Consider the following 16,048-nt stretch of genomic DNA (forward strand, 5'->3'; position numbering starts at 1 on the left):
TACAACCAAGCAAAACAGTTGCAGGTTGGCCTCGTTATAAGCATGTGCTGAAGTCCTATGGAATTTAAACAATGACAGAAGGGAAGAATACTGCTTGTTGATTCACAATTGTGCTTTACAAATAACCTTTAAGAAATAAGTTTAGAATGTACGTTGTGCAGAAATAAAGTAATACACTTTAGGAAAAATTCTAGTGAAACGTCAGGTTTCTTAGTTGTTTCAGTGACACTGACTCAAATAGTTTCTTAATCTGATAGGCTTTTTCCTCTTCCTTTACCTGTTGCCTCAGGGTTATTTCTGCAAAATCACTAGAATTTCTTGGTACGTAAACATATTTTAATGCTAGAAGTACTGATTTAGTACATTGTACTAAGAATTAACAATTTGGCCTTAAGTTCCTGCTTCTTTCACTGTACTTGCTTTTTTGTATACTTTTCCTCACCATGACCTTTGTGTGTTTTCAGCAGCATCTCTGCCACCCCACGAGGTGACAGGATGTCAGCTGAGCTAGCAGGTGCATCTCCTCAGGCTCTGGAAATGCATATCACCTGCTGCAGCAAGATGAACACCACCATTCACAGCTCCTGGAGGACTCCACAAAGTTCACCTCCATATTGAATCTCTGTCAAAGATGGAACAGGGGAAAAGTCCCTACAGATTATAAGCAGACAGTCTCTCCTAATATAGCAGTCTCTCTTTTATTCAAAGGGCTACCTCCACCCTTCTTGAATGTTCCTGTTGTATGAGATGCCGGAGGTCTAGGAGTTTGGCAGATGGGGAGCGGGGTAAGCACAAGTAATCTATTCTGAGCTTTAGAGAATTTATAGTGAAGACAATTTGGGCTGTTTGTTTTCATGCAACCTCTACTTGCAGTCACCTTTTTGCTCAAACCTTTGGAATGACAGAAATGTGAGTCCCACTGCTGAAGGGGAAAATGCAGGATACAGGTGTATGTGTATGGGATGGTGAATGTTGGTAATAAGTTTGCCTTGGCAGGTGGTCCTGGTTTGTTGTCTTTCTGCTGGGTGCCACTTGACCATCCCATCAGGGACTGATGTGGGCTCCTTGTATGGCTAAGGTACCTCATCTCCCGTATTGCTCTTCCAGACTTCAGGCTACACAAATACCTCCTATGTAAACAGTAAGGCAACTCAGTCCTGCTGTGTGAGTGTCAGGCTAGTTTGGGCAAGATACTCTAGTGCACCAGCTGGTTCCTGCCAAGCCTGGGTCAGATGTGTCTAAGGATGGGTGGCTGTAGGGACCCATCCCTATCGTATTGCAGGTGTGACCACACCAAATGTGGTGGCTTCTCCCCTACTCAGTCTCCCAGCATGAATCTAGAAGACTTGCCTCCATGTGCCCCATCCCTAACATGGGCAGAGCTCTGTGGCCGGAGCAGTACCCTGCAGTGATGCAGGAGGGCGCAGGAAAGCAGCTTTTCCAGCAGATGCACAGGGTGGATGCAGCAGCGTTAGGAGCTTTAGGCATAAAGGAGTATTCAGAGTAACCACAGATCAGGTCTGCATGCTGTGAATGTCAGTTGGAAATCTGTCTGTCTATCAAAATCTTTTTGCACAGAGGATGAAGGTAGAGTGGTGCTAACTGTTCAAAAGCATTTTAAATTGCAACATTCAAACAGGCTAGTGGAAGAGTTTCCAGTAAATTTTGAATGTGGCAGATATTTTCTATACCATGGTGGGAAAAAGATTATGGTATTTGCTGCAGAGACGGGAAGATTGATTCTCGCTTGGAAAATCTGCCAGAGCTCTTGATTTAGAGAGCTGATGATTGGTGGAGTGCTTAAACTTGATTTATATCAAGATTTCTTTTTATCTTTATTTTGTACCCTACATGTTCTTATGATAACATCAGCTGGTCTTATTCAGAACGATTATTTTTTTTATTTGTTAATGAATATTTTTTCTTTGAGTGTGTTTGATATTCATGTCAAAACTCTTCTCTAATACCTGCTTGTTTGGAGTAAGGTGTCTAAATTCCACTTGCATGAGGTCTGAATAAAATCACTGTGCTTTAGAGAGAGACAACCCACATGTTTCTTGCTGGAGACAGAAGCACACTATTTCAAAAACATCAATCCCTCCTGAGGATCTAATCTGAAATCTTTAAAATTATGTAAGCAATCTAAGCTACTCAATACATTTCTTCTAAAGCTCCTCGTATTCATTCCTACTTTTCTGAATAACTTGGCACAAGGGGAAGCAAATAGCCCTCTGACACAGGGCTGTGTGAGCCCTGCGCAGCCCAGAGGTTTGCACTGCACAGCAGGAGGAAGGCAAATGGGAGATTCCGGTTCAGGTCTGCAAGCAGGCAACAGCTTCACTCAGCTCCATGGGCTGCTAATCCCTCTCAGGAACTCCAAATTCATCTGAGTAATTTAAAATGGAGGCAAGCAAGCACAGAAAATGAACCCGTCAGAGGCAAAGAAACTTAAAAGGATAATTGATGTCCCATCGTTATCACTACAGCAAGCATTTCGTATCATGAAAGTAATACAAGACACTTCTACATTACAGCTAGTTCTGTGTCATTAATTATACTATGAGAAACTTCTTTTTTTTTTTTTTTTTTTTTGGGTGTGTGTGCTTTACTTTCTGCTCTAGCCAGCCAGGCTCTTATTGCCTGTAAATTGCTTGAACCAATGTGGATCTCTTCTACCCAGTGCCTTTGCAAACTAGGTATCCTGTGTGCTCTTTTGTCTACTCTCCTTCCCTTATTAATTAGTTTTAATTAAATTACTTAAAAATAAGATTTCTGACTTTCAAAAATTCATTTACCAAATCAAAAATTCATTTAGGGAAAAAAAAAAAAAGAAATAAAAAAGTGATAGTTATTCTGCAGTACAATATTAACAATTAATAGTATTTATGAGCGGGTGCTCATAGTGATTAGAACAGTTGCAATTATATCAATCCAAACTGTGACAAAGTAATACAATTAATTAAAAGTGAAAACAAGAGGGAGAGAAGGATTAAAGTAGTGAAGAATCTGCAGTAACTGTTTTTTCCTTTTTTTTTTTTTTCCTCTTCCCATCCTGCAGAGGGATGCTTTGTGAATGAAAAGATCAAATTCCTGAGATCCAGTCTTGGGCAAACTAATTCATCCTGGCCTGGGCTGTGCAGCCCTGCACCATTCCTTCTACTCCATACCATTACATTGAGGTACTTCTTGCACAAAGCATCCCAATCCAGCAAGACAATGATTTAAATGTCTGGGGGATGGGAGCTCAAGGTTTTAGTCTGAAGCATGGGTGGTTACTTATTCCCATTGCAGAAGTCTTCTTGGACCAGAAAGCTCTGAAATGGATCGTTTAGGGAGGGTGTGTTAATAGAAGTTGAGCCTGAAAAGACAGGTTAAACAATATTTTCTGGGTTTAGCCATGGAAAGGAAGACAGATTATTGATCTGTGACTTCTCCAGCTCCTGTTCTTGTTTTCTGGGAGCCTGAGCAAAGTCTATCTTAAAAGTGGTAATGTCTGATAAGCCAGTTTGCAAATGAACACACCTGTTAATTGTTTTAAAATGTCCCTCCACAAAATACCTGTTAAAACTTCGCTCTTCATATTTTAAAGGGAAGCTTTGTTTTATGTTCTTCTGTTCAAATATTGTGTAGCTGAGTAGCAGCAAAGTGAATAATAGTTGGGTGCATAATTTTGATCTAATTACATTGGTATGGAATTGCAGGTGAAGCATTAAGCTGATTTGAAAAAAAAAAAATCTCTTTGCAAGTATTTGGTATTGACAAAAAGGTCATTATGCATTTATAGCAATTTCTGCTTTTGTGCAGTGAGGTCAGGTCAAGACCAACATTGTACTTGTGCCTCCTGGGCTTTAGACAAATCCTGCATCGGTCTAATGCTGAGTGGCACAGACATGAATTTCACCCTTACTTCATGTGGCTTTCAGCTAATGAGAGAACATTTAGATTTATCTTCTTACATCTTTAGTGCTCTTCGAACAATAAATTGATATATAATTAACATAGACAATCTTATTAAATCTATATTAGGGAGCTTATTTCAGACAATTGATTTTTTTAAATTGAAGGTGATACAAAGCGCCTCTCCTCACAAGAGTAATTTTGGTTCCTCACTGAATGTATCAGACCTGAAATGGGTAATACCCATCAGGGTGTTCCTTGGCTGGTGTGTCATCTGTGAAACCAAACAAGTAATTCACATTGAATCATTTCACTTTTGAGTACCACTTGTGGTTTATCTACTAATATATTGAGTGTTTTGTGGATGTTTTCCCCATTTTCTGCAGGAATTACCCCAGGGTGGGCAGTGGACTCTGCCTGGAGTCCATGGGGCCATGCCGAGCTATACGACTGGCTGCAGGAGGGTGCAGGGCGATGAGCGGTGCTGGGCCAAGCAAGGATGGCAGTGCCCATGGGCAGCCTGTGCGTGGCCTCACACCGGGCTGTGGGGGAGCACCATGGATGTCCCCTGGGAGGCTGAATTCTCCCAGGGTCATTGTGGCTGCATCAGTCCTCTCTGTTACTAATGAGGAAAGACTTGCTCTTCTCGCTAGCCTTAGTGGCTATTCTCACTTCTCCTCATTTAGACCTTCACTTGAGTCCCAAGACCAGAAATCTTGGTGTCATTTTGCTCTGAGCAGTTTGCTTTTACTCTTCTCAATTCTATCTAAATCTGACTCTCTCCATCTTCGTTACTTTGACAGGATTCTGACTTAAATTGACCTTGTGCTGGCTGAAGTCTTTTCTTTTTTCTTTTTTTTTTTTTTTTTTTTAAATCAGCTTTTTGTATCTAATTAAGCTTTCGGACAACAACTCCTGCTGAGAGCAACATGGATCCCAGCCAGTCTTATTCTACATCTCCTCTCCCAGCACAGAGATTGCAGATATTCTCGGTTGTAGCTCTCTCTAAGTGCCTTATAAAGGAGTCAAAGATTGTTACCCACAGAAAAAGAAATGCACAAAGAGGAGAAAATGACTTTGTTCAAAGTCAACTGCTGGAATATTGACAAGTATGAGCAGACCTAGTGAACAAATCTCTCCATGGGAAAACTGTGTCCCTTAACATCAACCAAGAACATCCTCCTCTTGCATAAAGTTTGTGTTCCTAGGATTGCTAAGCCAGGCAGTAGCTTGGTGCAAAAATTATCCTGGTCCCTCAGCAGGAACTCTCAGCACCATTTGCTCCTAGCCGCTGGTGATAGCAAAGCCATAGGGGAGAGATGATGCATAAGGCATTTGGAGAACAGAAGGACCTTTTCTCAGTGATACTTGAGGAAGCCATTGACTTGGCATGCACTGAAGTTCTCTGCTCTCTTGGTGGTGCCAGGCTTTGGCCTTTGGTCGCCCCCCAGGACCTCTCAGCCACTGCTGGCAGAGTGGCACTGGAACCATGGCGTGGGACCAAGAAGGAAGGGGAGGGGCTGGGGTGTCTGCAGCACACAGCTCGGGCTGCTGGCACCCTGAGGCTGGTGCAATGCTGCTGGGACCATGTGCTGGGCACTGTGTTGCAACACTGTGTATTGCCTGACACACCTCTTGCCCTGGGCTGTGCTGCCTTGTTCTGCATTGGAGGGGCTGTGGGATTCTGGCACCCTGAATGATCTTGCTAGGACAACAACAGCTCAGGCAGCAGGTCAGGGTAACTTGCTGCCTTCCATGTTTTGCTTCATTTTCTTCTCTCCCCTTTCATTAATTCTGGAATGAGCAAAGCATGTACAACACACACACACACAAGCTTGTCTAGGGCTTCAAGTGTTTATTCCAAAAGAAGGTTCCACACTGACTTTTTTTTCTTTTCTTTGTGATGGCTGTGACAAACATTTAACCACCTATATTTGTTGTTGATGTTGCTGCTGCTATTGTTGTGTTTGTAATTAATGTAATTTATTCTGTAAAATATCAGAGTTATTTAGTAAACATGCCTATAGAGATTTGTCCTAAATAACAGTGTTTTATTAATACAATCCTTAGCTACTCAGCTCAAATAACTTTTCAGAGCTGGAAATCTCTCACAGAGAAACCAATTGTGAATATTAAAAGGGATTTGGAGGAGGAGGAGGCAAGAATTACACTTTCAAATATTCCACTAAGTTGAAGATTTAACCTAGCAACATCACAGAATCCCTGCACAGGCTCACAACCTCATTTAGTTTTGTATTAGAAGACTTGGTTGCATTTTAATTGTGTACATAATATTATTGATATTTAACAATTGTTTCTGTCACCTTCCACCTCAATCAGCATTGCAAAATACAGCTTGAACTAACTGGGAAGTAATTTCCTAGCTAATATTTCTTCTCATCTCATGAGAAAAGTTGATACAACAGCTAGCGTATCATGGATCAAACAGCCCCAGTTTCATGGTTCTGCTCATTCTGTAGGCTCCATGTCAGCTCCACTTGAAACTGAAGCTATTTTATCTTGCGTAATGAGTGGATAGATTCTGAATTCTCTTGAATTGCATTTTCCTCCCATTGAAATATACTAGCCCTTAATAAAATATTCCTGGGATTTAAATGGTCTTTACGCACTGCTGCCCTATAACTTAGAGAGAAGCTAATTGTTCTATAAGAAAATTACCTGTAGCTCAGTTTCTACCACTACCACTTTATCCTTTTCCTGAAGCAGCTAAGAAATGTGTCAACTCTGTCAAACACAGATAATGGTAACCATGTTGGAAAACGTTCTACCCTCTTACAATTTTTTTTAATTTTTTTATTTTTTGTAATAGTAAGTGTTATCTTCACCTTAAATCAAACACACTCCACAACTCTTGCTACATGATGCTATACTGTTCCAGAAGCAAATGGTGAAGCAAACAGCCTGAGTCTTTTATTTGCCTTTTTTTTTTCTTTTTGTCTTCCTTATACTACTTACATATAGCAACTTTTGTGGTTAATACAGTAATTGAATTGTCTGCTGGAATTCCCCACTTGCCATTGATTTAATTGCTTGCTTGGGAGCATGCTAATTGTTTATTGACACTGTTCAGATCCCATGCTGGGGTTAGACAAATCTTCAGACTAAGCTGTGCTGTGGGCTGACATCTCAGACAAGTTTGTGCTCTGCAGACTATGTGAAAGGTCCTTGCTGCTAAATGCTAACAACGCTTGGCTGTGCTCACTTCTGGCACTGGATCTGCCCAGCCTATTATGCCAGTACAGAACAGCAATGCATACAATTGCTCTGCATAATCAGTATATAAATATACCTACTATAAATACATTTTCTGAGTCCAGTTCATGTGTTGGGTCCATGAAATCTGTGTGCACCATGATGCATGCTCAGGTGACACTGACCCTGACCCACACCCACGGGCTGCAGTGACTGTGTGGTAAAGCGAGGGAAGTCAAGATTATCTCTGGAGGAGATTTGTAGTTATTGCTTGAGACACACAGCAGCCATACAGCTCTGCTTGTCTCCCTAAGTGATCCTCCCTATATTTTTGGTATCTGTTGCTATAGGTTCAGTCTGTCATGCTGAGCTGCACTTAGGGTTTTCGAACATAGAAAGTATAGAGTGGAGATATTTCAAGGTTGGCCTTTGTATGGTTCTCAAAGCCTTTGCTCATTGCATTGGTTGATGGTGTCATATCCATGCTATAAATGGTACCTGTACTCTATAACTAAACAGATATGTCTGTGAGGGCTTTTATTTTCCGCCTTATTCCCAGCCATTAGCTAGCATTTTGCCAGTGTTCGCAGTTGGCCCTTCAGGGTCATCTGAAGCCTGTTTTCTTACATGAAAAGCATGCTTTCTTCAGTGAGCTTTGAATCAAGCTCTAACAGTTTCAAATTCAGTCAGAAGTGGAAAAGAAGGCCATTTGGAGAAGGGTATAGGCTCTATGTATTATAATATATTTATGCTACACATATAAAATCCACTCTGCTGTTCTAATTTAAGCATGCACAGCATGATAATGTAGAGACATTGCCTGGCCATCTCCTGATTATACTGTAGCAGAGAAGTTTTGATTTAACCTTTTGCTATTCTGAAGGTCTCAGAAGGACTGTTTCTGCTGGATACTGTAATAGTTTTCATATTGCTAAATTTTCCTAGCAAGTCTGCGCTTTAATAAGGAGATAAGAGCTTCAGTCCCTCCTGGTTTTTAATAAAGTGTATCACTGCAAGTCAATAACCTGTCAAGTGCTGCTCACTGTGTGCAGCTAAAACAACTGACTTGAGGCTGTGCTGGTCGTAACTGAGGGGTGTGTACAGAAGGGTTTATGTCCAGCCCTTTGCAGTGAAGCTTTCAAAACAGACATGCAAGGGAGTAGCTGCTGTGTATGGTGCTGGGGCTGTTGGGCAAGGGCTGTGGCCAGAAGCTCTGCTCGGGGCAGCCCCTGCCACCTCTGGCACTTGGCTTTGGGTGGCCTGCAGTCAAGGAGGTCCTGCCATCTGCGGGCAGTATTTCCCAGCCCTGATGGAGGGAAAGGGAAATGCCAGAGGGGAGAAGGGAGCTGCTGGTTCTGAACATCTGCCAGCCCAAGGGGTAATATTGCCCAGCAGAAAGAAATCAAATTAATTTTGAAATTCACCACTGTCAGAGTAAGTGAGCACACATGCCAGGAAATAATTTAATTGAGATAACTGCAAATGAATAAGGAGATTTTCTCTTTGATAATGTTTATCTCCTACAACTCCTAGTACCACTCTCCAACTGTTTTGCAAACACAGGGAGGTGGAAGAGAAGGGAGATTATCTGTGCATGAAAGCAAGGACAGCACAGATCCTACTCTGCCAAGCTCCTGCCTTCTGAACTGGTGCTGTGCCTGCTGGTCACTGCTCTCTGAGGCATTGATTCATACTTGCTTTATGCAAGAAACGATCTCTCATCCCCTTTAACTGTAAGCCCCATCTGGAAAGAAAAGGCAGCTGTGTTAACAGCACATAGCACATAGTTTACAGAAGAAGAGAGAGTTCAGAGTCTAATTAAAATTACAGGACAGCAAAACCTTCTTTCTCCTTTTCAACTGTCTTTCAGTTCATGAAGAGTGACAGGTTCACAGAGCAAATGTTTATGCTCTACCACTCCTGCCCCACAGAAATGGGACCTTCTGGCATGGGCTGACTGTCCCTCATAAATCCAACTGGCTGGCATTTTGAATGTCCTTCACCTTCTGGAACTTTGTCTTTTAACTGAAATTAAAACTTCTCTGAAATCACAGTTTCATTGCCTGTTGAAAGACTCTACCTTTAATGTTTCCGATGTACAGCTTTTCAGCATTTCTACCTCTGGAGAGAATTCTCAGAATGTTAATTTCTCATTCCATCAAATGGATGTTGAATTTTCCCCTGGAACTCTGAAAAGAGCCCAAAATTAAACAGATGATTTGACCTTGTGGTATTGACAATGCAAAACAATATTTGCTGTAAAAGTGTATAAATCTGTCTAAAAGTGTTTCTTTTTTTTAGGGAAAAAAAAAAAAAACTTTCTAATTCAGAGGTGTGAGAAGAGGATTATTTCCTGAAATCACTAGAAGCTTTCAAAACAACTTCTTGATTTAATTGCTTGAAAAGGGCTTGGGGATATATATCCTTGAAATGGTAAAATGGTAGTAAGAGCTATAGAATAAGCACATGACAAGTTTGGAGTTGTTTATTGTTACCAACAACCCAATATACATAACATGCATTAGTATAAGGAATATTTCTGTGTTCATCATGTTGTATCTGTAATTATAGCACTGTTCACACATTCTGCTTTCTCAAAAGATTAGCTAAAGTAAAGCGTGGCTGCTCTCAACGGAAGGACATGTTCTGTTGTGGCAGACAGACTGCCTGGTGAGCTTGGCCTCTGTCAGGTGTTTTTCTGAGCCTCTGGTTTAGCAGCAGGTTTGAGCAGAGGATCCAATTATAAATCTTTTGGTAATTAAAACAACAGCTGTTATAATTAAAGGACTCCTCATTAAGTCACTATTAACTGAAGCTTAGGGTGGGTTTTCAGTGAAATGAAAGCAGTGAAACCTTTTTTAAGCAAGCAAAGGTACTGGGGAACAACAGAATGGTATTCAACAGAAGGTGAAATGTATTTAAAATTTGCTTTCCCCATTAGAAGTTTTTTTAAAGTCCTCTATGGAAAAGTCAGACCAGGAATGCCAGGGCAGGAGTGTTTGCTTGGAACAGCTAAAGGCCCGGAGATGCAAGGAAGACACAAGAACCTCTGCTCCTGCAGGTCCTGCCTGCGGTGCTGGGGCAGTCGTCCCCACACGCAGTGCCTCTTGCTGCCCCTGCGCAGTGGCACCACGGGCTGCCCGCAGTCTGGCCCTGGAGAGCACTCTGTTTCATCTCAGGTCTCAAGCCAATGAGCAGCACAGACCCAACTCACGGGCTGGAGTTTTTAGGAAAACTTTGCTCTTCCTCAGCATTCAGGGAACCGCTTCTTCTCTTTCTATGAAAACAAGCCCAGTGTGATACACTGACCTCTGTGTAGTGGAAAGCAACCCATAAGTCTAGGGAATTAAACCTTAACAGTGATGAGTACATATGTGTGCAAGTGCTGTTACCATTCACTGCTGCAAGTGGAAGTCTTGGTTCATAATGAAAATCGTAATGTCTAATTAAAATAATGACTTTCAGCAATCTGATATCCTGGAATAGGTCATCAGGTGGTGGAAATTTCAGAGGGTGTCCTACAGAAAAGTACTGTTTTCCACGTCTGCTTGAAGATGAATTGCACTCATCTCACAAATCCCCATGATTAATTGCAGTTTCAGCCTTTTGAAATTACAGTCACTGTCACTGGACATTTTGTTGTGGTAGGGTCTCTTAGGTGCATCTCATGAAGGGTTTCATTGGCACTGCAATTCTTTTGGCTAGGGATGAGATTTCTTCCTTCATTAACTACATTCATATCCTTATGTGAACACTATAAAGCCTGTTGTACTTCTGTGATGGGAGGCACCACTCCTGCATGCTGCCAAAGCTAAGTGAAGCCCATCCCTGTCCAGAGGGTCAGCATAAGGAGCAGAGTAATATGCGTCACTTGTTTTTGACATGTCATCACGGGAGGGTTTCAGCCTCTGTGATTTAATCAATTAGCCTTTCAGCTCTATAATGTGCCAAGCCATCTTAGTCCAAACCACCATCATTAAACAAAGCTGGGAGCATCCTTGTTTTTGCCAGCAATATATCTGAGGTCTACCTTTACAGAACCTCCCTAGTACTGCATAGTCATGAGAATATGCTCCTGAATGTGTTTTTGTTTTTTCCATTTCTGTAAAGATGTGGTTCTTGACATCAGCCCCTTGGATAGTGACCCAGAGGAAAAAAACACATCAGGCTTCTCATCTCTCCCTGCTTCTACCAGCAGAGTGACATGCCTACACAGCCAGCCTGATGGAAACCTAGGGCAATGTCAGCTTGTAAACCCATTCAACCATAAGCAACCCAAAGAGGCCAGCAGCAAGGAAAATAAGCGAATCCTCCCAAGTTCATTCTAAGACAATGTAGCATTGAGTATTATAAAGCAAATAAGAACCCCCCCCAAAAAAAAACAAAGCATCAGGACCACTGTTGCAAGTTAGATACACATTATTACAGGAACCTAAGAAATATTGTGAGTTGTCTAATAGATTTTTTAAGCTCATTCTCTGCTTTACAGGTGTGTGTGTATATATATATATATTTGCTGATGATTAAACATTTTGCAGGAAGATGTACCACATAAGGGATTTTGCACTGGTATCCATGGAAACAATAGAACGTTTCCATCTAACATACATATTAATTTTTCCAAGCTGTTATTAGCTGTTCCTGCCAAAGGGGTTTAAAACAACATTAAGAAAGCAAAATAATGTAGCTAAAGATGTGAAACAGAGTTATAGTTACAGGGATTATGAGAAAAGTATTTTTTTCAGATATTTTTCAAACTATTCTCATATGTGAGACAATTTTAGGCCACATCCTTTATCTTCATGAGAGTTAAGTTTAAGTTTTTAGCATCAAAAACTGACAGTGGGTTAAGTCACATCTGAATTGCCAGAAGACTTATTTGTATTCTAAGGAAGAAAATCAATATCAGAGGAGTTCTGTAAGGTGAATGAGAAAAAACAATTGTCTTATTTGATTACATCTATACCCATCCTGTACATTTCCATAATATCAACTTTTAGATTTTGCATTTAAGAATAATTAAAAAAAATCATAAAAAATTGTATTTCAGTTTCTAGTTGGATCTATTCCTCAGTTACTCTTTCTAATAAACCATCCTAAATTATCCCTGTGCACAGAAGGTTGGTCTTCTTCCTATGTATTTTCTCCACCTTACAGAAGCCTGAGGTTCAAAGAGCAAGACTTTTCACTTTAGTGATGGTAAACTTAGAGGGGTCAAGTCAACACATTTCTACAGACTGTAACATGGGCAGGTGGAAAGAGCTCTAAAGATGTATCGACTTCGATAAAGAACAATAGCTCTTTATTTTGTGACTTTTTAGCCATATTCTAGAGCAGTGTTAAGATGCTTTGTGTAAGAAGGGTCTCTTTTTAATAAAATTGTAGAATTTATTCCTCCAGGGGCCATTTTGGCACCTACTTACGTTTTATGGATCTCTTTCATTTCCCTGCTGACACCTTCTTGTCTTGTCTTACACCTGATCATAGGACCCTTGTACTAGCATAAGAACAGCAAGGTATGCCAAGCAAATGCCTCTCCGTACAGCAAATCCTTGTCTTGATGAATCCATCAGTGGTGCTCAAGGGCTTGGGAAGATCCTCAACAAGTTTCTCTTCTAAACACTTCTTTATGAGGGTCTGGCAAGCCAGGATTTAACTGGGTGGTCTCAGAAGTTAATTTAGTTTTGCAGTTCTCAGGTATGCTTAACACAGTGTTTTTATTCACAAGCTTGCATAGAAAATATATATTAGTCATTTTTGGTTGCCTATCTTTTAATTTATGAGACTGCTGTTAGTTTCAGTGAGTGAATACACACAAATCTGGCTGATGTGCTCCAGCACAGAGCAGGGGACCCCTAAGAAAGCAGGTTTGGAAAGAGCATGGTTCTTTCTCATCCCAGGCTCAATGGGTGTGTAGGAGCAGCAGCCAGCAACTTGTTCCAGCAGCCTCACGTTAGCAGTGGGGCATCCCGCTCACTCCACGCTGGCAGCACCCAGCTCTCTGGGGAGATACCGTGCCACAGATAAAACCTGATCACCTCCTCCAGCAATGTTTACACCTAAGTTTTGCCTTGGAACCATTCTTAGATGGTGGCATAGATGAGAGCTGTCTGTCTGGGGAGAAACAGTGAGGAGTTGCAGGAACAGAGGCAGGATTGTGATCAGCAAAGACAAGCACTTCTCTCCTCTCCCTCTTCTCCAAATCTGCCTGTGTCTGTTGGCCAGTTTTGTTGACATTCGCGACAGATCTAAGACTTCAGAAGGGACAAGAGGAACATGCTCATGTGCTGTTGAGCTTATGAGAGCCAGTAACAATCCTCTGGAAGAAAGAGGAAAGACGGCAAAAGCAACAAATGAAAAAGGACCTGGCATGATTTTTCAGCTGTTTTGATTTCTGAAAAGATGTTAATCGACAAAGGCTTTAAGCTGTATGTTCACAGAAAAGCCATGAAGGTCTCATAAAAGTTAGACCTTAGTCAGGTTGGTAATATGAGAGCAATGTCACATTGCCAGTGGTAGTAACTAATTCTTCGCTTTTGTAGAAAATAGGAAAGAGACCAAAATTACAGAGACAGGATTATGGCACAGTTGTAATATCATGATCATTACTTATTCCTTCAGCATTCATTATTGTTAGATGAATCATAATGAACTCATCTGGCATTAATATAAATGTAAAAATGCAAATCCATGCAGATTCAGATGTAATTCAGCATTATTTAATGTACCGTTAAACTTCTTCATGAGATTCCCCTAAAATGAGATCTTTCTTTGAAAGAGTCTAGCTATTACTGAAGAATAAAGAAGTGATAATTTGGCTATTGGGCACCTTATGGGACTAGCAGAGGTAACAGTTTATCACTGTGAGTGACTATTAGGAAGAGAGACTTCTTAATTTGGAAATTAAAACCGAGCAATGTGAGGACACTAATTCCAGTATCAATTAAAGGCATTTATTTTCTTTTGCAGTTCAGTAATTGTGTCAGATATGGGATGTTTTAATTAAGAGTCCATTTTATTGTTTCTCCTACTTCCTCAACCTATTTATGCAACTTTGATCTGCAAATTTTTAGGAAAAGGAGGCAGAAGCTCTACAGGAGCTCCTCCAGCATGGCTAGCCTTCTTTCTTACACTGCTCCTCTTCCTGGGGAGCTGGCATTGTGGAAGCCCCATGTCCTGCTCCTGGGACAGCGGGCATAGCCCTGCCACAACAGGGAAGCTGGGCAAGCCTGTCAAGAGTTTTCAAGGGCTACAAGCTAAGCAGCTGAAGGAAGACCCACTCAAACATAATTCCAAGTTGTCTCGTCTTCCCAAAGGTAGTGTGTTAGCATTTCACTGTTTTCCAGTTACCTTGCTCTAACAATCCATTCCAAAAGCATCCTCTGTCATGCTACCAGGGGTTAACAGGTTCAGCACTGACTTCTCTGGTTTTATTTCTGGTAGTATCTGCACATAACCCTACTTTGTGTTCCTTTGTATTTTAGCCACTCTTGCAGTTCTCCCTGGGTGGAGCCTCAAGCAGCTGTCATGGTTTATACAAAACTCTCATTAAAGAAAAAACAACAAGCAGTGAGTGTCCTGTTTGCTGAAATCCAGAAAGCGTCTGCACTAAGAGAGGTGAGTAGAGAGCTTTTATGCCTTGCCTTTCACAGATGTACATAGGATACATTAATATATGATGGATGTGTAGCGTCCACTACACAGTAAGACTTAGCTACAAAGAATGTCTTGAATTTGCCTAAGTTCAATTCAAAGGAAAACATAATGTTTTGTTCTTAATTGGAAGAACCTACATAAAATTGTGGAAATGCTTTTGCAATGGAATTTGCAGTTCTCACCCACAAGGCAAAGGTGCACTGATAAGTAGATCTGCTTGGCTTTTCTTGCATGGTTTAAGATCACTTCACTAATGAAACCATTCCCACTTTCATCTTCAAAATAGTGGAGCCACCTGCCTCAGAGGTTTGCCCAGGCCAATCCCAGCCATCCAGGAGGAACAGACAGGGAGCCATAGGGAGAACCTGTCATTTTCTTAGAGCAATTTGCAGCTCTGCAATATTGCCGTAAGTAACTATTCACTGTCCTTTCAGTCAAAATCCATACAGAACAAAGGAATATACTCTTTTAGTATGCAATGTCTTGAAAATAAAAATCCAACTTACAGCACAGACGAGATTCCTGCATGATTATCATAATTAATTTAATTGCAAATATTCGCTCACTTTTGGAAGATGAAGAACATTAAATACCTGATGTCTCTTTCTTTAACAAAACATCACTAACCACATTAAAGCAGGGCATTTTGAAAGCAGATCAGTTCTTGTCTGAGCAGCTGCCTTCATGCAGAGAGTGATGAATTCACTGCCTGCAACCTCTTCTGCATCAGTTCCAATTAATGTATTAAGCATGACAAAGAGCTGGACGTATGCGAGTGTCTCTGCGGTGGCTGTGGAAGATGTCCACAACCAGCCAGAGTAGGATGGAGCTTAATCTGTCAAATGACTGCAAGCCGTGCTCAGCAAACAAGTGTAATTTTTTAATGTTGAATGAGCAAAACTGGAACTTGTAGGCAATGAGTTCAGAAAGAGAAGATTTTTTTCTGTTCTGATTTAAAAATAATAATAATCATTTTTAAAAAGTTAAATTTTGCACAACCAGGGCCAAACTGACTCCTAGTACAGAAACACACTCCTGTGTTTCTTTCCACACCTGCACTGCTGATCCGCATCAGGGGCTGCCATGGCACGGGTAGCTCCCTCGCTGCAGCCCCGCAGCAGCTGTGTCTCTCCTCCAGAAAAGGAACCAGTCTCAGGGGGGCTGGAGCTCTGTACAGCTCTGTGTACAGTGCTGGGAGTTTTGTTCAACCCTGCAATGGATCATGAGAAAAAAGTGTCTGTTTTACTTGGTGTCGGTAGTATTGATCTCTTCAAGAAGAAAT

At 41.2% G+C, this 16,048-nt stretch overlaps 1 long non-coding RNA gene across 2 annotated transcripts; it reads left to right on the forward strand.

The window, feature by feature from the left end:
- The first annotated feature begins 589 nt into the window (after positions 1 to 589).
- LOC137842310 (uncharacterized) lies at positions 590 to 15,285 on the forward strand. Of its 2 annotated transcripts, XR_011089011.1 has the most exons (4): positions 590 to 785; positions 3,059 to 3,179; positions 14,595 to 14,727; positions 15,053 to 15,285. It is a non-coding gene; the product is annotated as an uncharacterized lncRNA (long non-coding RNA). The 2 variants fall into 2 exon arrangements; XR_011089012.1 differs by lacking the exon at positions 3,059 to 3,179.
- Positions 15,286 to 16,048: the final 763 nt, after the last annotated feature.

The sequence above is a fragment of the Anas acuta genome, chromosome 19, assembly GCF_963932015.1.
Source record: "Anas acuta chromosome 19, bAnaAcu1.1, whole genome shotgun sequence".
Classification (NCBI taxonomy): domain Eukaryota; kingdom Metazoa; phylum Chordata; class Aves; order Anseriformes; family Anatidae; genus Anas; species Anas acuta.